Source organism: Oncorhynchus nerka, linkage group LG7, assembly GCF_034236695.1.
Source record: "Oncorhynchus nerka isolate Pitt River linkage group LG7, Oner_Uvic_2.0, whole genome shotgun sequence".
NCBI lineage: Eukaryota > Metazoa > Chordata > Actinopteri > Salmoniformes > Salmonidae > Oncorhynchus > Oncorhynchus nerka.
In genome coordinates, this window is record NC_088402.1 from 84,167,261 (window position 1) to 84,192,773 (window position 25,513).

The window sequence follows — 25,513 nt, forward strand, 5'->3', positions numbered from 1 at the left end:
CTAATGATAGAATGTGTTCTATCACCCTGTAGTCTAATGATAGAATGTGTTCTATCACCCTGTAGTCTAATGATAGAATGTGTTCTATCACTCTGTAGTCTAATGATAGAATGTGTTCTATCACCCTGTAGTCTAATGATAGAATGTGTTCTATCACCCTGTAGAGACCCTTCTACTATGTTCTATCACCCTGTAGTCTAATGATATAATGTGTTCTATCATTCTGTAGTCTAATGATAGAATGTGTTCTATCACCCTGTAGTCTAATGTTAGAATGTGTTCTATCACCCTGTAGTCTAATGTTAGAATGTGTTCTATCACCCTGTAGAGACCCTTCTACTATGTTCTATCACCCTGTAGTCTAATGTTAGAATGTGTTCTATCACCCTGTAGAGATCCTTCTACTATGTTCTATCACCCTGTAGTCTAATGTTAGAATATGTTCTATCACCCTCTAGTCTAATGTTAGATTGTGTTCTATCACCCTGTAGAGACCCTTCTATGTTCTATCACCCTGTAGTCTAATGTTAGAATGTGTTCTATCACTCTGTAGTCTAATGATAGTATGTGTTCTATCACTCTGTAGTCTAATGTTAGAATGTGTTCTATCACCCTGTAGTCTAATGATAGAATGTGTTCTATCACCCTGTAGTCTAATGATAGAATGTGTTCTATCACCCTGTAGTCTAATGATAGAATGTGTTCTATCACCCTGTAGTCTAATGATAGAATGTGTTCTATCACTCTGTAGTCTAATGATAGAATGTGTTCTATCACCCTGTAGTCTTGTAGAATGTGTTCTATCACCCTGTAGTCTAATGTTAGAATGTGTTCTATCACCCTGTAGAGCCCCTTCTACTATGTTCTATCACCCTGTAGTCTAATTTTAGAATGTGTTCTATCACCCTGTAGAGACCCTTCTATGTTCTATCACCCTGTAGTCTAATGATAGAATATGTTCTATCACCCTGTAGTCTGATGTTAGAATGTGTTCTATCACCCTGTAGAGATCCTTCTACTATGTTATATAACCCGGTAGTCTAATGATAGAATGTGTTCTGTCACCCTGTAGTCTAATGTTAGAATGGGTTCTATCACCCTGTAGTCTAATGATAATGTGTTCTATCACCCTGTAGTCTAATGATAGAATGTGTTCTATCACTCTGTAGTCTAATGATAGAATGTGTTCTATCACTCTGTGGTCTAATGATAGAATGTGTTCTATCACCCTGTAGTCTAATGATAGAATGTGTTCTATCACCCTGTAGTCTAATGTTAGAATATGTTCTATCACCCTGTAGAGACCCTTCTACTATGTTCTATCACCCTGTAGTCTAATGATATAATGTGTTCTATCATTCTGTAGTCTAATGTTAGAATGTGTTCTATCACCCTGTAGCCTAATGTTAGAATGTGTTCTATCACCCTGTAGAGACCCTTCTATGTTCTATCACCCTGTAGTCTAATGTTAGAATGTGTTCTATCACCCTGTAGAGATCCTTCTACTATGTTCTATCACCCTGTAGTCTAATGTTAGAATATGTTCTATCACCCTGTAGTCTAATGTTAGATTGTGTTCTATCACCCTGTAGAGACCCTTCTATGTTCTATCACCCTGTAGTCTAATGATATAATATGTTCTATCACCCTGTAGTCTAATGTTAGAATGTGTTCTATCACTCTGTAGTCTAATGATAGAATGTGTTCTATCACCCTGTAGTCTAATGATAGAATGTGTTCTATCACCCTGTAGTCTAATGATAGAATGTTTTCTATCACCCTGTAGTCTAATGATAGAATGTGTTCTATCACCCTGTAGTCTAATGATAGAATGTGTTCTATCACCCTGTAGTCTAATGATAGAATGTGTTCTATCACTCTGTAGTCTAATGATAGAATGTGTTCTATCACTCTGTAGTCTAATGTTAGAATGTGTTCTATCACCTGGCTGTAGTGCTAATTTCAACTGGCCTGGGCCCTAGGACCATGTCCCTATCACCTGACATGATGACTCCTTGCTGTCCCCAGTCCACCTGGCCATGCTGCTGCTCCAGTTTCAACTGTTCTGCCTTACTATTATTCAACCATGCTGGTCATTTATGAACATTTGAACATCTTGGCCACGTTCTGTTATAATCTCCACCCTGTAGCCAGAAGAGGACTGGCCACCCCACATATGCTCTCTCTAATTCTCTCTTTCTTTCTCTCTCTCTGAGGACCTGAGCCCTAGGACCGTGTAGTCCTGAATGATAGAATGTTGTTCTAGTCCACCTGACTGTGCTGCTGCTAGTTTCAACTGTTCTGAATTGTTCTATCACCATGCTGGTCTTTATGAACATTTGAACATCTTGGTCATGTTCTGTTATATCACCCTGCCAGAAGAGGACTGGCCACCCCACATAGCCTGGTTCCTCTCTAGGTTTCTTCCTAGGTTTTGTTTTTCCTAGCCACCGTGCACACCTGCATTGTTTGCTGTTTGGGGTTTTAGGCTGGGTTTCTGTACAGCACTTTGAGATATCAGCTGATGATGTATATAAATAAATTTGTTTGTTTGATTCTATCACCCTGTAGAGATCCTTCTACTATGTTCTATCACCCTGTAGTCTAATGTTAGAATATGTTCTATCACCCTGTAGTCTAATGTTAGAATGTGTTCTATCACCCTGTAGAGACCCTTCTACTATGTTCTATCACCCTGTAGTCTAATGTTAGATAGAATGTGTTTCTATCACCCTGTAGTCTAATGTTAGAATGTGTTCTATCACCCTGTAGAGATCCTTCTAGAATGTTTCTATCACCCTAATGATAGAATGTGTTCTATCAAGTCTAATGTTAGAATATGTTCTATCACCCTGTAGTCTAATGTTAGAATGTGTTCTATCACCCTGTAGAGACCCTTCTAGTTCTATCACCCTGTAGTCTAATGTTAGAATGTGTTCTATCACTCTGTAGTCTAATGATAGAATGTGTTCTATCACCCTGTAGTCTAATGATAGAATGTGTTCTATCACCCTGTAGTCTAATGATAGAATGTGTTCTATCACTCTGTAGTCTAATGATAGAATGTGTTCTATCACCCTGTAGAGATCCTTCTACTATGTTCTATCACCCTGTAGTCTAATGTTAGAATGTGTTCTATCACCCTGTAGAGACCCTTCTACTATGTTCTAGTCTAATTTTAGAATGTGTTCTATCACCCTGTAGAGACCCTTCTATGTTCTATCACCCTGTAGTCTAATGATAGAATGTGTTCTATCACCCTGTAGTCTAATGATAGAATGTGTTCTATCACCCTGTAGTCTAATGATAGAATGTGTTCTATCACCCTGTAGTCTAATGATAGAATGTGTTCTATCACCCTGTAGTCTAATGATAGAATGTGTTCTATCACCCTGTAGTCTAATGATAGAATGTGTTCTATCACCCTGTAGTCTAATGATAGAATGTGTTCTATCACTCTGTAGTCTAATGATAGAATGTGTTCTATCACTCTGTAGTCTAATGTTAGAATGTGTTCAGTCCACCTGAATGCTGTGTGCTCTATCACCCATGTCCCAGGAGATGATGACTCCTTCTGTCCCCAGTCCACCTGGCCATGTTCTATCACTGTTCTGTATTATCTAATGTGGTATGAACATTTGAACATCTTGGTCATGTTCTATCACCCTGTAGTCTAATGAGCCCTAGACCGTGTGTTGACTGATCACTCCTTGCTGTCCCCAGTCTGACTGTGCTGCTGCTCCAGTTTCAACTGTTCTGCCTATTATTATTCCCATGCTGGTCATTATGAACATTTGAACATCTTGGTCATGTTCTGTTATAATCTCTACCCGGCACAGCCAGAGAGGACTCCACCCCACATAGCCTGGTTCCTCTCTAATTTTGGCCTTTCTAGGGAGTTTTTCCTAGCCACCGTGCTTTTACACCTGCATTGTTTGCTGTTTGGGGTTTAGGCTGGGTTTCTGTACAGCACTTTGAGATATCAGCTGATGTAGTCTAATGTTAAATTTGAATTGTGTTCTATCACCCTGTAGAGATCCTTCTACTATGTTCTATCACCCTGTAGTCTAATGTTAGAATGTGTTCTATCACCCTGTAGAGATCCTTCTACTATGTTATACCACCCTGTAGTCTAATGATAGAATGTGTTCTATCACCCTGTAGTCTAATGTTAGAATGTGTTCTATCACCCTGTAGTCTAATGTTAGAATGTGTTCTATCACCCTGTAGTCTAATGATAGAATGTGTTCTATCACCCTGTAGTCTAATGATAGAATGTGTTCTATCACCCTGTAGTCTAATGTTAGAATGTGTTCTATCACCCTGTAGTCTAATGTTAGAACCCTGTAGAGACCCTTCTATGTTCTATCACCCTGTAGTCTAATGTTAGAATGTGTTCTATCACCCTGTAGTCTAATGATAGAATGTGTTCTATCACCCTGTAGTCTAATGATAGAATGTGTACTATCACCCTGTATACTAATGTGAGAATGTGTACTATCACTCTGTAGTCTAATGATAGAATGTGTTCTATCACCCTGTAGAGATCCTTCTACTATGTTCTATCACCCTGTAGTCTAATGTTAGAATGTGTTCTATCACCCTGTAGAGACCCTTCTACTATGTTCTATCACCCTGTAGTCTAATGTTAGAATGTGTTCTATCACCCTGTAGAGACCCTTCACTATCCTGTAGTCTAATGTTAGAATGTGTTCTATCACCCTGTAGTCTAATGTTAGAATGTGTTCTATCACCCTGTAGAGATCCTTCTACTATGTTATATCACCCTGTAGTCTAATGATAGAATGTGTTCTATCACCCTGTAGTCTAATGTTAGAATGTGTTCTATCACCCTGTAGAGATCCTTCTACTATGTTCTATCACCCTGTAGTCTAATGTTAGAATATGTTCTATCACCCTGTAGTCTAATGTTAGAATGTGTTCTATTCTATCACCCTGTAGTCTAATGATAGAATATGTTCTATCACCCTGTAGTCTGATGTTAGAATGTGTTCTATCACCCTGTAGAGATCCTTCTACTATGTTTCTATCACCCTGTAGTCTAATGATAGAATGTGTTCTATCACCCTGTAGTCTAATGTTAGAATGGGTTCTATCACCCTGTAGTCTAATGATAATGTGTTCTATCACCCTGTAGTCTAATGATAGAATGTGTTCTATCACTCTGTAGTCTAATGATAGAATGTGTTCTATCACTCTGTAGTCTAATGTTAGAATGTGTTCTATCACCCTGTAGTCTAATGATAGAATGTGTTCTATCACCCTGTAGTCTAATGATAGAATGTGTTCTATCACCCTGTAGTCTAATGATAGAATGTGTTCTATCACCCTGTAGTCTAATGATAGAATGTGTTCTATCACTCTGTAGTCTAATGATAGAATGTGTTCTATCACCCTGTAGTCTAATGATAGAATGTGTTCTATCACCCTGTAGTCTAATGATAGAATGTGTTCTATCACCCTGTAGTCTAATGATAGAATGTGTTCTATCACTCTGTAGTCTAATGATAGAATGTGTTCTATCACTCTGTAGTCTAATGTTAGAATGTGTTCAGTCCACCTGGCCATGTTGCTATCACCCTGTAGGACCATGTCCCAGGACTACCTGACATGATGTTCTCCATCACTGCTGCTCCAGTTTCAACTGTTCTGCCTTCTATTATTCAACCATGCTGGTCATTTATGAACATTTGAACATCTTGGCCACGTTCTGTTCTATCACCCTGTAGCCAGAAGAGGACTAGACATGTGTTCTATCACCCTGAGCCTAATGAGGACTAGAATGATGTTCTATCACCACCTGACTAGTCTAATGTTAGAATCAACTGTTCTATCACCCCATGTGGTCATTTATGAACATTTGAACATCTTGGTCATGTTCTGTTATAATCTCTACCCTAGAGGACTGGCCACCCCACATAGCCTGGTTCCTCTCAATTTCTTCCTAGGTTTTGGCCTTTCTAGGGAGTTTTTCAGCCACCGTGTTTTACACCTGCATTGTTTGCTGTTTGGGGTTTTAGGCTGGGTTTCTGTACAGCACTTTGAGATATCACTCTGATGTCTATATAAATAAATGATTTGATTTGATTCTATCACCCTGTAGAGATCCTTCTACTATGTTCTATCACCCTGTAGTCTAATGTTAGAATGTGTTCTATCACCCTGTAGTCTAATGTTAGAATGTGTTCTATCACCCTGTAGAGAATATGTTCTATCACCCTGTAGTCTAATGATAGAATGTGTTCTATCACCCTGTAGTCTAATGTTAGAATGTGTTCTATCACCCTGTAGTCTAATGATAGAATGTGTTCTATCACCCTGTAGTCTAATGATAGAATGTGTTCTATCACCCTGTAGTCTAATGTTAGAATAATGTTGTGTTCTATCACCCTGTAGTCTAATGTTAGAATGTGTTCTATCACCCTGTAGAGATCCTTCTACTATGTTCTATCACCCTGTAGTCTAATGATAGAATGTGTTCTATCACCCTGTAGTCTAATGTTAGAATGTGTTCTATCACCCTGTAGTCTAATGTTAGAATGTGTTCTATCACCCTGTAGTCTAATGATAAATGTTTCTATCACCCTGTAGTCTAATGATAGAATGTGTTCTATCACTCTGTAGTCTAATGATAGAATGTGTTCTATCACCCTGTAGTCTAATGATAGAATGTGTTCTATCACCCTGTAGTCTAATGATAGAATGTGTTCTATCACCCTGTAGTCTAATGATAGAATGTGTTCTATCACCCTGTAGAGACCCTTCTATGTTCTATCACCCTGTAGTCTAATGTTAGAATGTGTTCTATCACCCTGTAGAGATCCTTCTATATGTTCTATCACCCTGTAGTCTAATGATAGAATAGAATGTGTTCTATCACCCTGTAGTCTAATGATAAATGTGTTCTATCACCCTGTAGTCTAATGATAGAATGTGTTCTATCACCCTGTAGTCTAATGATAGAATGTGTTCTATCACCTGTAGTCTAATGATAGAATGTGTTCTATCACCCTGTAGAGATCCTTCTACTATGTTCTATCACCCTGTAGTCTAATGTTAGAATGTGTTCTATCACCCTGTGTTCTATCACCCTGTAGAGACCCTAATGTTCTATCACCCTGTAGTCTAATGATATAATATGTTCTATCACCCTGTAGTCTAATGTTAGAATGTGTTCTATCACTCTGTAGTCTAATGTTAGAATGTGTTCTATCACCCTGTAGTCTAATGATAGAATGTGTTCTATCACCCTGTAGAGATCCTTCTGTATGTTCTATCAACCTGTAGTCTAATGTTAGAATGTGTTCTATCACCCTGTAGAGACCCTTCTAGTCTAATGATGTTAGAATGTGTTCTATCACCCTGTAGAGACCCTTCTATGTTCTATCACCCTGTAGTCTGATGTTAGAATGTGTTCTATCACCCTGTAGAGATCCTTCTACTATGTTATATCACCCTGTAGTCTAATGATAGAATGTGTTCTATCACCCTGTAGTCTAATGTTAGAATGTGTTCTATCACCCTGTAGTCTAATGTTAGAATGTGTTCTATCACCCTGTAGTCTAATGATAGAATGTGTTCTATCACCCTGTAGAGATCCTTCTACTATGTTCTATCACCCTGTAGTCTAATGTTAGAATGTGTTCTATCACCCTGTAGTCTAATGTTAGAATGTGTTCTATCACCCTGTAGTCTAATGATAGAATGTGTTCTATCACCCTGTAGTCTAATGATAGAATGTGTTCTATCACCCTGTAGTCTAATGATAGAATGTGTTCTATCACCCTGTAGTCTAATGATAGAATGTGTTCTATCACCCTGTAGTCTAATGTTAGAATGTGTTCTATCACCCTGTAGTCTAATGATAGAATGTGTTCTATCACCCTGTAGTCTAATGATAGAATGTGTTCTATCACCCTGTAGTCTAATGTTAGAATGTGTTCTATCACTCTGTAGTCTAATGATAGAATGTGTTCTATCACCCTGTAGTCTAATGTTAGAATGTGTTCTATCACCCTGTAGAGATCCTTCTACTATGTTATATCACCCGGTAGTCTAATGATAGAATGTGTTCTGTCACCCTGTAGTCTAATGTAGAATGTTCTATCACCCTGTAGTCTAATGATAGAATGTGTTCTATCACCCTGTAGTCTAATGATAGAATGTGTTCTATCACCCTGTAGTCTAATGATAGAATGTGTTCTATCACCCTGTAGTCTAATGATAGAATGTGTTCTATCACCCTGTAGTCTAATGATAGAATGTGTTCTATCACCCTGTAGTCTAATGAATGTGTTCTATCACCCTGTTTCTATCACACCTGTAGTCTAATGTTAGAATGTGTTCTATCACCCTAGAGATCCTCACACCTGTAGTCTAATGATAGAATGTGTTCTGTCACCCTGTAGTCTAATGTTAGAATGTGTTCTATCACCCTGTAGTCTAATGATAGAATGTGTTCTATCACCCTGTAGTCTAATGATAGAATGTGTTCTATCACCCTAATGATAGTATGTGTTCTATCACCCTGTAGTCTAATGATAGAATGTGTTCTATCACCCTGTAGAGATCCTTCTACTATGTTCTATCACCCTGTAGTCTAATGTTAGAATGTGTTCTATCACCCTGTAGTCTAATGTTAGATTGTGTTCTATCACCCTGTAGAGACCCTTCTATGTTCTATCACCCTGTAGTCTAATGATAGAATGTGTTCTATCACCCTGTAGTCTAATGTTAGAATGTGTTCTATCACTCTGTAGTCTAATGTTAGAATGTGTTCTATCACTCTGTAGTCTAATGATAGAATGTGTTCTATCACCCTGTAGTCTAATGTTAGAATGTGTTCTATCACCCTGTAGTCTAATGTTAGAATGTGTTCTATCACTCTGTAGTCTAATGATAGAATGTGTTCTATCACCCTGTAGAGATCCTTCTACTATGTTCTATCACCCTGTAGTCTAATGTTAGAATGTGTTCTATCACCCTGTAGTCTAATGTTAGAATGTGTTCTATCACCCTGTAGTCTAATGTTAGAATGTGTTCTATCACCCTGTAGTCTAATGATAGAATGTGTTCTATCACCCTGTAGTCTAATGATAGAATGTGTTCTATCACCCTGTAGTCTAATGATAGAATGTGTTCTATCACCCTGTAGAGATCCTTCTACTATGTTCTATCACCCTGTAGTCTAATGTTAGAATGTGTTCTATCACCCTGTAGAGACCCTTCTAATGTTAGATCACCCTGTTCTAATTTTAGAATGTGTTCTATCACCTGTAGAGACCCTTCTATGTTCTATCACTCTGTAGTCTAATGATAGAATGTGTTCTATCACTCTGTAGTCTAATGTAGAATGTGTTCTATCACCCTGTAGTCTAATGATAGAATGTGTTCTATCACCCTGTAGTCTAATGATATAATGTGTTCTATCACCCTGTAGTCTAATGATAGAATGTGTTCTATCACCCTGTAGTCTAATGATAGAATGTGTTCTATCACCCTGTAGTCTAATGATAGAATGTGTTCTATCACCCTGTAGTCTAATGATAGAATGTGTTCTATCACTCTGTAGTCTAATGTTAGAATGTGTTCTATCAGTTTCAACTGGCCTGTAGTCTAATGACATGATGTTCTATCACCTGTAGCTGCTGCTCCAGTTTCAATGTTCTGCCTTAGATGTGCTGGTCTATCAACATTTGAACATCTTGGTATGTTCTGTTATAATCTCTACCCGACAGCCAGAAGAGGACTGGCCACCCCACTATGCTCTCTCTAATTCTCTCTTTCTTTCTCCTCTGAGGACCTGAGCCCTAGGACCGTGCCCCAGGACTACCTGACATGATGACTCCTTGCTGTCCCCAGTCCACCTGACTTAGTTTCAATGTTCTGTTTATCACCATGTGGTCATTTATGAACATTTGAACATCTTGGTCATGTTCTGTTATAATCTCTACCCGGCACAGCCAGAAGAGGACTGGCCACCCCACATAGCCTGTTCCTCTCTAGGTTTCTTCCTAGTTTTGGCCTTTCTAGGGAGTTTTTCCTAGCCACCGTGCTTTTACACTAATGATTTGCTGTTTGGGGTTTTATCACCACTGAGATAGTCTAATGATAAATAATGATTTGTTCTATCACCCTGTAGAATCCTTCTACTATGTTCTATCACCCTGTAGTCTAATGTTAGAATGTGTTCTATCACCCTGTAGAGATCCTTCTACTATGTTATACCACCCTGTAGTCTAATGATAGAATGTGTTCTATCACCCTGTAGTCTAATGTTAGAATGTGTTCTATCACCCTGTAGTCTAATGTTAGAATGTGTTCTATCACCCTGTAGTCTAATGATAGAATGTGTTCTATCACCCTGTAGTCTAATGATAGAATGTGTTCTATCACCCTGTAGTCTAATGTTAGAATGTGTTCTATCACCCTGTAGTCTAATGTTAGAATGTGTTCTATCACCCTGTAGAGACCCTTCTATATCACCCTGTAGTCTAATGTTAGAATGTGTTCTATCACCCTGTAGTCTAATGATAGAATGTGTTCTATCACCCTGTAGTCTAATGATAGAATGTGTTCTATCACCCTGTAGTCTAATGATAGAATGTGTTCTATCACCCTGTAGAATGTGTTCTATCACCCTGTAGAGATCCTTCTACTATGTTCTATCACCCTGTAGTCTAATGTTAGAATGTGTTCTATCACCCTGTAGAATGTTAGACTATGTTCTATCACCCTGTAGTCTAATGATTAGAATGTGTTCTATCACCCTGTAGAGACCCTTCTATGTTCTATCACCCTGTAGTCTAATGATAGAATATGTTCTATCACCCTGTAGTCTGATGTTAGAATGTGTTCTATCACCCTGTAGAGATCCTTCTACTATGTTATATCACCCGGTAGTCTAATGATAGAATGTGTTCTGTCACCCTGTAGTCTAATGTTAGAATGTGTTCTATCACCCTGTAGAGATCCTTCTACTATGTTCTATCACCCTGTAGTCTAATGTTAGAATATGTTCTATCACCCTGTAGTCTAATGTTAGAATGTGTTCTATCACCCTGTAGAGTTCTATGTTCTATCACCCTGTAGTCTAATGATATGTTCTATCACCCTGTAGTCTAATGTTAGAATGTGTTCTATCACCCTGTAGAGATCCTTCTACTGTTATATCACCCGTAGTCTAATGATAGAATGTGTTCTATCACCCTGTAGTCTAATGATAGAATGTATCACCCTGTAGTCTAATGATAGAATGTGTTCTATCACTCTGTAGTCTAATGATAGAATGTGTTCTATCACTCTGTAGTCTAATGATAGAATGTGTTCTATCACCCTGTAGTCTAATGATAGAATGTGTTCTATCACCCTGTAGTCTAATGATAGAATGTGTTCTATCACCCTGTAGTCTAATGATAGAATGTGTTCTATCACTCTGTAGTCTAATGATAGAATGTGTTCTATCACTCTGTAGTCTAATGATAGAATGTGTTCTATCACCCTGTAGAGATCCTTCTACTATGTTCTATCAACCTGTAGTCTAATGTTAGAATGTGTTCTATCACCCTGTAGAGACCCTTCTATGTTCTATCACCCTGTAGTCTAATGATAGAATATGTTCTATCACCCTGTAGTCTAATGTTAGAATGTGTTCTATCACCCTGTAGAGATCCTTCTACTATGTTATATCACCCTGTAGTCTAATGATAGAATGTGTTCTATCACCCTGTAGTCTAATGTTAGAATGGGTTCTATCACCCTGTAGTCTAATGATAGAATGTGTTCTATCACCCTGTAGTCTAATGATAGAATGTGTTCTATCACTCTGTAGTCTAATGATAGAATGTGTTCTATCACCCTGTAGTCTAATGATAGAATGTGTTCTATCACCCTGTAGTCTAATGATAGAATGTGTTCTATCACCCTGTAGTCTAATGATAGAATGTGTTCTATCACCCTGTAGTCTAATGTTAGAATATGTTCTATCACCCTGTAGAGACCCTTCTATCACTATCACCCTGTAGTCTAATGTTAGAATGTGTTCTATCACCCTGTAGTCTAATGATAGAATGTGTTCTATCACCCTGTAGTCTAATGTAGAATGTGTTCTATCACCCTGTAGTCTAATGTTAGAATGTGTTCTATCACCCTGTAGTCTAATGATAGAATGTGTTCTATCACCCTGTAGTCTAATGTTAGAATGTGTTCTATCACCCTGTAGAGACCCTTCTATGTTCTATCACCCTGTAGTCTAATGTTAGAATGTGTTCTATCACTCTGTAGTCTAATGATAGAATGTGTTCTATCACCCTGTAGTCTAATGATAGAATGTGTTCTATCACCCTGTAGTCTAATGATAGAATGTGTTCTATCACCCTGTAGAGATCCTTCTACTATGTTCTATCAACCTGTAGTCTAATGTTAGAATGTGTTCTATCACCCTGTAGAGACCCTTCTACTATGTTCTATCACCCTGTAGTCTGATGTTAGAATGTGTTCTATCACCCTGTAGTGATCCTTCTACTATGTTATATCACCCGGTAGTCTAATGATAGAATGTGTTCTATCACCCTGTAGTCTAATGATAGAATGTGTTCTATCACTCTGTAGTCTAATGATAGAATGTGTTCTATCACTCTGTAGTCTAATGATAGAATGTGTTCTATCACCCTGTAGAGATCCTTCTACTATGTTCTATCAACCTGTAGTCTAATGTTAGAATGTGTTCTATCACCCTGTAGAGACCCTTCTACTATGTTCTATCACCCTGTAGTCTAATGTTAGAATGTGTTCTATCACCCTGTAGAGACCCTTCTATGTTCTATCACCCTGTAGAATCTATCATGTAGTAGAATGTGTTCTATCACCCTGTAGAGATCCTTCTACTATGTTATATCACCCGGTAGTCTAATGATAGAATGTGTTCTGTCACCCTGTAGTCTAATGTTAGAATGTGTTCTATCACCCTGTAGTCTAATGATAGAATGTGTTCTATCACCCTGTAGTCTAATGATAGAATGTGTTCTATCACTCTGTAGTCTAATGATAGAATGTGTTCTATCACCCTGTAGTCTAATGATAGAATGTGTTCTATCACCCTGTGGTCTAATGATAGAATGTGTTCTATCACCCTGTAGTCTAATGATAGAATGTGTTCTATCACCCTGTAGTCTAATGTTAGAATATGTTCTATCACCCTGTAGAGACCCTTCTACTATGTTCTATCACCCTGTAGTCTAATGTTAGAATGTGTTCTATCACCCTGTAGTCTAATGATAGAATGTGTTCTATCACCCTGTAGTCTAATGATAGAATGTGTTCTATCACCCTGTAGTCTAATGTTAGAATGTGTTCTATCACCCTGTAGAGATCCTTCTACTATGTTCTATCACCCTGTAGTCTAATGTTAGAATGTGTTCTATCACCCTGTAGTCTAATGTTAGATTGTGTTCTATCACCCTGTAGAGACCCTTCTATGTTCTATCACCCTGTAGTCTAATGTTAGAATGTGTTCTATCACTCTGTAGTCTAATGATAGAATGTGTTCTATCACTCTGTAGTCTAATGTTAGAATGTGTTCTATCACCCTGTAGTCTAATGATAGAATGTGTTCTATCACCCTGTAGTCTAATGATAGAATGTGTTCTATCACCCTGTAGTCTAATGATAGAATGTGTTCTATCACTCTGTAGTCTAATGATAGAATGTGTTCTATCACCCTGTAGAGATCCTTCTAATGTTCTATCAACCTGAAATGTTAGAATGTTTCTATCACCCTGTAGAGACCCTTCTACTATGTTCTATCACCCTGTAGTCTAATTTTAGAATGTGTTCTATCACCCTGTAGAGACCCTTCTATGTTCTATCACCCTGTTCTAATGATAGAATATGTTCTATCACCCTGTAGTCTGATGTTAGAATGTGTTCTATCACCCTGTAGAATCCTTCTACTATGTTTCTATCACCCTGTAGTCTAATGATAGAATGTGTTCTATCACCCTGTAGTCTAATGTTAGAATGGGTTCTATCAATGATAATGTTTCTATCACCCTGTAGTCTAATGATAGAATGTGTTCTATCACCCTGTAGTCTAATGATAGAATGTGTTCTATCACCCTGTAGTCTAATGATAGAATGTGTTCTATCACCCTGTAGTCTAATGTTAGAATATGTTCTATCACCCTGTAGAGACCCTTCTAATGTAGTAATGTTAGATGTGTTCTATCACCCTGTAGAGATCCTTCTACTATGTTCTATCACCCTGTAGTCTAATGTTAGAATATGTTCTATCACCCTGTAGTCTAATGTTAGATTGTGTTCTATCACCCTGTAGAGACCCTTCTATGTTCTATCACCCTGTAGTCTAATGATATAATATGTTCTATCACCCTGTAGTCTAATGTTAGAATGTGTTCTATCACTCTGTAGTCTAATGATAGAATGTGTTCTATCACTCTGTAGTCTAATGATAGAATGTGTTCTATCACCCTGTAGAGATCCTTCTACTATGTTCTATCAACCTGTAGTCTAATGTTAGAATGTGTTCTATCACCCTGTAGAGACCCTTCTACTATGTTCTATCACCCTGTAGTCTAATGTTAGAATGTGTTCTATCACCCTGTAGAGACCCTTCTATGTTCTATCACCCTGTAGTCTGATGTTAGAATGTGTTCTATCACCCTGTAGAGATCCTTCTACTATGTTAGAAATGATAGTGTGTTCTATCACCCTGTAGTCTAATGTTAGAATGTGTTCTATCACCCTGTAGTCTAATGATAGAATGTGTTCTATCACCCTGTAGTCTAATGATGGAATGTGTTCTATCACTCTGTAGTCTAATGATAGAATGTGTTCTATCACTCTGTGGTCTAATGATAGAATGTGTTCTATCACCCTGTGGTCTAATGATAGAATGTGTTCTATCACCCTGTAGTCTAATGATAGAATGTGTTCTATCACCCTGTAGAGATCCTTCTATGTTCTATCACCCTGTAGTCTAATGTTAGAATATGTTCTATCACCCTGTAGTCTAATGTTAGATTGTGTTCTATCACCCTGTAGAGATCCTTCTACTATGTTCTATCAACCTGTAGTCTAATGTTAGAATGTGTTCTATCACCCTGTAGAGACCCTTCTACTATGTTCTATCACCCTGTAGTCTAATTTTAGAATGTGTTCTATCACCCTGTAGTTCTAATGTTAGAATGTTCTATCACCCTGTAGTCTAATGTTAGAATGTGTTCTATCACCCTGTAGTCTAATGTTAGAATGTGTTCTATCACCCTGTAGAGATCCTTCTAATGTTAGAACCTGTAGTCTATATCACCCTGTGTTCTACTATGTTCTATCACCCTGTAGTCTAATTTTAGAATGTGTTCTATCACCCTGTAGAGACCCTTCTATGTTCTATCACCCTGTAGTCTAATGATAGAATATGTTCTATCACCCTGTAGTCTGATGTTAGAATGTGTTCTATCACCCTGTAGAGATCCTTCTACTATGTTATATCACCCGGTAGTCTAATGATAGAATGTGTTCTGTCACCCTGTAGTCTAATGTTAGAATGGGTTCTATCACCCTGTAGTCTAATGATAATGTGTTCTATCACCCTGTAGTCTAATGATAGAATGTGTTCTATCACCCTGTGGTCTAATGATAGAATGTGTTCTATCACCCTGTAGACTAATGATAGAATGTGTTCTATCACCCTGTAGTCTAATGTTAGAATGTGTTCTATCACCCTGTAGAGACCCTTCTATGTTCTATCACCCTGTAGTCTAATGTTAGAATGTGTTCTATCACCCTGTAGAGATCCTTCTACTATGTTCTATCACCCTGTAGTCTGTAGAATCTAATGTAGTCTAATGTTAGATTGTGTTCTATCACCCTGTAGAGACCCTTCTATGTTCTATCACCCTGTAGTCTAATGATATAATATGTTCTATCACCCTGTAGTCTAATGTTAGAATGTGTTCTATCACTCTGTAGTCTAATGATAGAATGTGTTCTATCACTCTGTAGTCTAATGATAGAATGTGTTCTATCACCCTGTAGAGATCCTTCTACTATGTTCTATCAACCTGTAGTCTAATGTTAGAATGTGTTCTATCACCCTGTAGAGACCCTTCTAATGTTCTATCACCCTGTAGTCTAATGAATGTGTTCTATCACCCTGTAGAGACCCTTCTATGTTCTATCACCCTGTAGTCTAATGATAGAATATGTTCTATCACCCTGTAGTCTAATGTTAGAATGTGTTCTATCACCCTGTAGAATCCTTCTACTATGTTCTATCAGTCTAATGATAGAATGTGTTCTATCACCCTGTAGTCTAATGTTAGAATGTGTTCTATCACCCTGTAGAGACCCTTCTAATCACCCTGTAGTCTAATGTTAGAATGTGTTCTATCACCCTGTAGTCCTGATAGAATGTGTTCTATCACCCTGTAGTCTAATGTTAGAATATGTTCTATCACCCTGTAGTCTAATGTTAGATTGTGTTCTATCACCCTGTAGAGACCCTTCTATGTTCTATCACCCTGTAGTCTAATGTTAGAATGTGTTCTATCACTCTGTAGTCTAATGATAGAATGTGTTCTATCACTCTGTAGTCTAATGTTAGAATGTGTTCTATCACCCTGTAGTCTAATGATAGAATGTGTTCTATCACCCTGTAGTCTAATGATAGAATGTGTTCTATCACCCTGTAGTCTAATGATAGAATGTGTTCTATCACCCTGTAGTCTAATGATAGAATGTGTTCTATCACTCTGTAGTCTAATGATAGAATGTGTTCTATCACCCTGTAGAGATCCTTCTACTATGTTCTATCAACCTGTAGTCTAATGTTAGAATGTGTTCTATCACCCTGTAGAGACCCTTCTATGTTCTATCACCCTGTAGTCTGATGTTAGAATGTGTTCTATCACCCTGTAGAGATCCTTCTACTATGTTATATCACCCGGTAGTCTAATGATAGAATGTGTTCTGTCACCCTGTAGTCTAATGTTAGAATGGGTTCTATCACCCTGTAGTCTAATGATAATGTGTTCTATCACCCTGTAGTCTAATGATGGAATGTGTTCTATCACTCTGTAGTCTAATGATAGAATGTGTTCTATCACTCTGTGGTCTAATGATAGAATGTGTTCTATCACCCTGTGGTCTAATGATAGAATGTGTTCTATCACCCTGTGGTCTAATGATAGAATGTGTTCTATCACCCTGTAGAGATCCTTCTACTATGTTCTATCACCCTGTAGTCTAATGTTAGAATATGTTCTATCACCCTGTAGTCTAATGTTAGATTGTGTTCTATCACCCTGTAGAGATCCTTCTACTAAGTTCTATCAACCTGTAGTCTAATGATAGAATGTGTTCTGTCACCCTGTAGTCTAATGTTAGAATATGTTCTATCACCCTGTAGTCTAATGTTAGAATGTGTTCTATCACCCTGTAGAGACCCTTCTACTATGTTCTATCACCCTGTAGTCTAATGTTAGAATGTGTTCTATCACCCTGTAGAGATCCTTCTACTATGTTCTATCACCCTGTAGTCTAATGTTAGAATATGTTCTATCACCCTGTAGTCTAATGTTAGATTGTGTTCTATCACCCTGTAGAGACCCTCTAATGTTCTATCACCCTGTGTTCTATCACCTGTAGTCTAATGATAGAATGTGTTCTATCACCCTGTAGTCTAATGATAGAATGTGTTCTATCACCCTGTAGTCTAATGATAGAATGTGTTCTATCACCCTGTAGTCTAATGATAGAATGTGTTCTATCACTCTGTAGTCTAATGATAGAATGTGTTCTATCACTCTGTAGTCTAATGTTAGAATGTGTTCTATCACCCTGTAGAGACCCTTCTACTATGTTCTATCACCCTGTAGTCTAATGATAGAATGTGTTCTATCACCCTGTAGTCTAATGTTAGAATGCGTTCTATCACTCTGTTGTCTAATGATATAATGTGTTCTATCACTCTGTAGTCTAATGATAGAATATGTTCTATCACCCTGTAGAGACCCTTCTACTATGTTCTATCACTCTGTAGTTTAATGATAGAATGTGTACTATCACTCTGTAGTCTAATGATAGAATATGTTCTATCACCCTGTAGAGATCCTTCTACTATGTTATATCACCCGAAATGATAGTGTGTTCTATCACCCTGTAGTCTAATGTTAGAATGTGTTCTATCACCCTGTAGTCTAATGTTAGAATGTGTTCTATCACCCTGTAGTCTAATGATAGAATGTGTTCTATCACCCTGTAGTCTAATGATAGAATGTGTTCTATCACCCTGTAGTCTAATGATAGAATGTGTTCTATCACCCTGTAGTCTAATGATAGAATGTGTTCTATCACCCTGTAGTCTAATGATATAATGTGTTCTATCACCCTGTAGTCTAATGTTAGAATGTGTTCTATCACTCTGTAGTCTAATGTTAGAATGTATTCTATCACCCTGTAGAGACCCTTCTACTATGTTCTATCACCCTGTAGTCTAATGTTAGAATGTGTTCTATCACCCTGTAGAGATCATTCTACTATGTTCTATCACCCTGTAGTCTAATGATATAATATGTTCTATCACCCTGTAGTCTAATGTTAGAATGTGTTCTATCACTCTGTAGTCTAATGATAGAATGTGTTCTATCACCCTGTAGTCTAATGATAGAATGTGTTCTATCACCCTGTAGTCTAATGATAGAATATGTTCTATCACCCTGTAGTCTAATGTTAGAATGCGTTCTATCACTCTGTTGTCTAATGATATAATGTGTTCTATCACTCTGTAGTCTAATGATAGAATATGTTCTATCACCCTGTAGAGACCCTTCTACTATGTTCTATCACTCTGTAGTTTAATGATAGAATGTGTACTATCACTCTGTAGTCTAATGATAGAATATGTTCTATCACCCTGTAGAGATCCTTCTACTATGTTATATCACCCGGTAGTCTAATGATAGAATGTGTTCTGTCACCCTGTAGTCTAATGTTAGAATGGGTTCTATCACCCTGTAGTCTAATGATAATGTGTTCTATCACCCTGTAGTCTAATGATAGAATGTGTTCTATCACCCTGTAGTCTAATGATAGAATGTGTTCTATCACCCTGTAGTCTAATGTTAGAATGTGTTCTATCACTCTGTAGTCTAATGTTAGAATGTATTCTATCACCCTGTAGAGACCCTTCTACTATGTTCTATCACCCTGTAGTCTAATGTTAGAATGTGTTCTATCACCCTGTAGAGATCATTCTACTATGTTCTATCACCCTGTAGTCTAATGATATAATATGTTCTATCACCCTGTAGTCTAATGTTAGAATGTGTTCTATCACTCTGTAGTCTAATGATAGAATGTGTTCTATCACCCTGTAGTCTAATGATAGAATGTGTTCTATCACCCTGTAGTCTAATGATAGAATGTGTTCTATCACCCTGTAGTCTAATGATAGAATGTGTTCTATCACTCTGTAGTCTAATGATAGAATGTGTTCTATCACTCTGTAGTCTAATGTTAGAATGTGTTCTATCACCCTGTAGAGACCCTTCTACTATGTTCTATCACCCTGTAGTCTAATGATAGAATATGTTCTATCACCCTGTAGTCTAATGTTAGAATGCGTTCTATCACTCTGTTGTCTAATGATATAATGTGTTCTATCACTCTGTAGTCTAATGATATAATGTGTTCTATCACTCTGTAGTCTAATGATAGAATGTGTTCTATCACCCTGTAGGGGCCCTTCTACTATGTTCTATCACACTGTAGAGATCCTTCTACTATGTTCTATCACCCTGTAGTCTAATGTTAGAATGTGTTCTATCACCCTGTAGTCTGATGTTAGAATGTGTTCTATCACCCTGTAGAGACCCTTCTACTATGTTCTATCACCCTGTAGTCTAATGTTAGAATGTGTTCTATCACCCTGTAGAGATCCTTCTACTATGTTCTATCACCCTGTAGTCTAATGTTAGAATGTGTTCTATCACCCTGTAGAGATCCTTCTACTATGTTATATCACCCGGTAGTCTAATGATAGAATGTGTTCTGTCACCCTGTAGTCTAATGTTAGAATGTGTTCTATCACCCTGTAGAGACCCTTCTACTATGTTCTATCACCCTGTAGTCTAATGTTAGAATGTGTTCTATCACCCTGTAGAGATCCTTCTACTATGTTCTATCACCCTGTAGTCTAATGTTAGAATATGTTCTATCACCCTGTAGTCTAATGTTAGATTGTGTTCTATCACCCTGTAGAGACCCTTCTATGTTCTATCACCCTGTAGTCTAATGTTAGAATGTGTTCTATCACTCTGTAGTCTAATGATAGAATGTGTTCTATCACTCTGTAGTCTAATGGTAGAATGTGTTCTATCACCCTGTAGTCTAATGATAGAATGTGTTCTATCACCCTGTAGTCTAATGATAGAATGTGTTCTATCACCCTGTAGTCTAATGATAGAATGTGTTCTATCACTCTGTAGTCTAATGATAGAATGTGTTCTATCACCCTGTAGAGATCCTTCTACTATGTTCTATCAACCTGTAGTCTAATGTTAGAATGTGTTCTATCACCCTGTAGAGACCCTTCTACTATGTTCTATCACCCTGTAGTCTAATTTTAGAATGTGTTCTATCACCCTGTAGAGACCCTTCTATGTTCTATCACCCTGTAGTCTAATGATAGAATATGTTCTATCACCCTGTAGTCTGATGTTAGAATGTGTTCTATCACCCTGTAGAGATCCTTCTACTATGTTATATCACCCGGTAGCCTAATGATAGAATGTGTTCTGTCACCCTGTAGTCTAATGTTAGAATGGGTTCTATCACCCTGTAGTCTAATGATAATGTGTTCTATCACCCTGTAGTCTAATGATAGAATGTGTTCTATCACTCTGTAGTCTAATGATAGAATGTGTTCTATCACTCTGTAGTCTAATGATAGAATGTGTTCTATCACCCTGTAGTCTAATGATAGAATGTGTTCTATCACCCTGTAGTCTAATGATAGAATGTGTTCTATCACCCTGTAGTCTAATGTTAGAATATGTTCTATCACCCTGTTTCTATCACACCCTGTAGTCTAATGATATAATGTGTTCTATCACCTGTAGTCTAATGTTAGAATGTGTTCTATCACCCTGTAGTCTAATGTTAGAATGTGTTCTATCACCCTGTAGAGACCCTTCTATGTTCTATCACCCTGTAGTCTAATGTTAGAATGTGTTCTATCACCCTGTAGAGATCCTTCTACTATGTTCTATCACCCTGTAGTCTAATGTTAGAATATGTTCTATCACCCTGTAGTCTAATGTTAGAATGTGTTCTATCACCCTGTAGTCTAATGATAGAATGTGTTCTATCACCCTGTAGTCTAATGATAGAATGTGTTCTATCACCCTGTAGTCTAATGATAGAATGTGTTCTATCACCCTGTAGTCTAATGATAGAATGTGTTCTATCACTCTGTAGTCTAATGATAGAATGTGTTCTATCACTCTGTAGTCTAATGTTAGAATGTGTTCTATCCACCTGGCCATGCTGCTGCTCCAGTTTCAACTGGCCTGGGCCCTAGGACCATGTCCCAGGACTACCTGACATGATGACTCCTGCTGTCCCCAGTCCACCTGGCCATGCTGCTGCTCCAGTTTCAACTGTTCTGCCTTCTATTCACCATGCTGGTCATTTAATGAACATTTGAACATCTTGGTGTTCTGTTATAATCTCTACCCGGCACAGCCAGAAGAGGACTGGCCACCCCACATATGCTCTCTCTAATTCTCTCTTTCTTTCTCTCTCTCTGAGGACCTGAGCCCTAGGACCGTGCCCCAGGACTACCTGACATGATGACTCCTTGCTGTCCCCAGTCCACCTGACTGTGCTGCTGCTCCAGTTTCAACTGTTCTGCCTTATTATTATTCGACCATGCTGGTCATTTATGAACATTTGAACATCTTGGTCATGTTCTGTTATAATCTCTACCCGGCACAGCCAGAAGAGGACTGGCCACCCCACATAGCCTGGTTCCTCTCTAGGTTTCTTCCTAGGTTTTGGCCTTTCTAGGGAGTTTTTCCTAGCCACCGTGCTTTTACACCTGCATTGTTTGCTGTTTGGGGTTTTAGGCTGGGTTTCTGTACAGCACTTTGAGATATCAGCTGATGTACGAAGGGCTATATAAATAAATTTGATTTGATTTGATTCTATCACCCTGTAGAGATCCTTCTACTATGTTCTATCACCCTGTAGTCTAATGTTAGAATGTGTTCTATCACCCTGTAGAGATCCTTCTACTATGTTATATCACCCGGTAGTCTAATGATAGAATGTGTTCTGTCACCCTGTAGTCTAATGTTAGAATGGGTTCTATCACCCTGTAGTCTAATGATAGAATGTGTTCTATCACCCTGTAGTCTAATGTTAGAATGTGTTCTATCACCCTGTAGAGATCCTTCTACTATGTTATATCACCCGGTAGTCTAATGTTAGAATGTGTTCTATCACCCTGTAGTCTAATGATAGAATGTGTTCTATCACCCTGTAGTCTAATGATAGAATGTGTTCTATCACCCTGTAGTCTAATGTTAGAATGTGTTCTATCACTCTGTAGTCTAATGATAGAATGTGTTCTATCACCCTGTAGTCTAATGTTAGAATGTGTTCTATCACCCTGTAGTCTAATGTTAGAATGTGTTCTATCACCCTGTAGTCTAGTGATAGAATGTGTTCTATCAGCCTGTAGTCTAATGATAGAATGTGTTCTATCACCCTGTAGAGATCCTTCTACTATGTTATATCACCCTGTAGTCTAATGATAGAATGTGTTATGTCACCCTGTAGTCTAATGATAGAATGTGTTCTATCACCCTGTAGTCTAATGTTAGAATATGTTCTATCACTCTGTAGTCTAATGTTAGAATGTGTTCTATCACCCTGTAGTCTAATGATAGAATGTGTTCTATCACCCTGTAGTCTAATGATAGAATGTGTTCTATCACCCTGTAGTCTAATGTTAGATTGTGTTCTATCACCCTGTAGAGACCCTTCTACTATGTTCTATCACCCTGTAGTCTAATGTTAGAATGTGTTCTATCACCCTGTAGTCTAATGTTAGAATGTGTTCTATCACCCTGTAGAGATCTTCTGTATGTTTCTATCACCCTGTAGTCTAATGTTAGAATGTGTTCTATCACCCTGTAGTCTAATGTTAGAATGTGTTCTATCACCCTGTAGTCTAATGATAGAATGTGTTCTATCACCCTGTAGTCTAATGATAGAATGTGTTCTATCACCCTGTAGTCTAATGTTAGAATGTGTTCTATCACCCTGTAGAGACCCTTCTACTATGTTCTATCACCCTGTAGTCTAATGTTAGAATGTGTTCTATCACCCTGTAGAGACCCTTCTATGTTCTATCACCCTGTAGTCTAATGATAGAATGTGTTCTATCACCCTGTAGTCTAATGTTAGATTGTGTTCTATCACCCTGTAGAGACCCTTCTACTATGTTCTATCACCCTGTAGTCTAATGTTAGAATGCGTTCTATCACCCTGTAGTCTAATGTTAGAATGCGTTCTATCACCCTGTAGTCTAAGGATAGAATGTGTTCAATCACCCTGTAGTCTAATGATAGAATGTGTTCAATCACCCTGTAGTCTAATGTTAGAATGTGTTCTATCACCCTGTAGAGACCCTTCTATGTTCTATCACCCTGTAGTCTAATGTTAGAATGTGTTCTATCACCCTGTAGAGACCCTTCTACTATGTTCTATCACCCTGTAGTCTAATGTTAGAATGTGTTCTATCACCCTGTAGAGATCCTTCTACTATGTTATATCACCCGGTAGTCTAATGATAGAATGTGTTCTGTCACCCTTTAGTCTAATGTTAGAATGGGTTCTATCACCCTGTAGTCTCATGATAGAATGTATTCTATCACTCTGTAGTCTAATGATAGAATGTGTTCTATCACCCTGTAGTCTAATGATAATGTGTTCTATCACCCTGTAGTCTAATGATATAATGTGTTCTATCACCCTGTAGTCTAATGTTAGAATGTGTTCTATCACTCTGTAGTCTAATGTTAGAATGTATTCTATCACCCTGTAGAGACCCTTCTACTATGTTCTATCACCCTGTAGTCTAATGTTAGAATGTGTTCTATCACCCTGTAGAGATCATTCTACTATGTTCTATCACCCTGTAGTCTAATGATTAGAATAGTCTAATGTTCTATCACTCTGTAGTCTAATGATAGAATGTGTTCTATCACTCTGTAGTCTAATGTTAGAATGTGTTCTATCACCCTGTAGAGACCCTTCTACTATGTTCTATCACCCTGTAGTCTAATGATAGAATGTGTTCTATCACCCTGTAGGGGCCCTTCTACTATGTTCTATCACACTGTAGAGATCCTTCTACTATGTTCTATCACCCTGTAGTCTAATGTTAGAATGTGTTCTATCACCCTGTAGTCTAATGATAGAATGTGTTCTATCACTCTGTAGTCTAATGATAGAATGTGTTCTATCACCCTGTAGAGATCCTTCTACTATGTTCTATCAACCTGTAGTCTAATGTTAGAATGTGTTCTATCACCCTGTAGAGACCCTTCTACTATGTTCTATCAACCTGTAGTCTAATTTTAGAATGTGTTCTATCACCCTGTAGAGACCCTTCTATGTTCTATCACCCTGTAGTCTAATGATAGAATATGTTCTATCACCCTGTAGTCTGATGTTAGAATGTGTTCTATCACCCTGTAGAGATCCTTCTACTATGTTATATCACCCGGTAGTCTAATGATAGAATGTGTTCTGTCACCCTGTAGTCTAATGTTAGAATGGGTTCTATCACCCTGTAGTCTAATGTTAGAATGTGTTCTATCACCCTGTAGTCTAATGATAGAATGTGTTCTATCACTCTGTAGTCTAATGATAGAATGTGTTCTATCACCCTGTAGAGATCCTTCTACTATGTTCTATCACCCTGTAGTCTAATGTTAGAATGTGTTCTATCACCCTGTAGAGACCCTTCTACTATGTTCTATCACCCTGTAGTCTAATTTTAGAATGTGTTCTATCACCCTGTAGTCTAATGTTAGAATATGTTCTATCACCCTGTAGTCTAATGTTAGATTGTGTTCTATCACCCTGTAGAGACCCTTCTATGTTCTATCACCCTGTAGTGATAGAATGTGTTCTATCACCCTGTAGTCTAATGTTAGAATGTGTTCTATCACTCTGTAGTCTAATGATAGAATGTGTTCTATCACTCTGTAGTCTAATGATAGAATGTGTTCTATCACCCTGTAGAGATCCTTCTACTTTGTTCTATCAACCTGTAGTCTAATGTTAGAATGTGTTCTATCACCCTGTAGAGACCCTTCTACTATGTTCTATCACCCTGTAGTCTAATTTTAGAATGTGTTCTATCACCCTGTAGAGACCCTTCTATGTTCTATCACCCTGT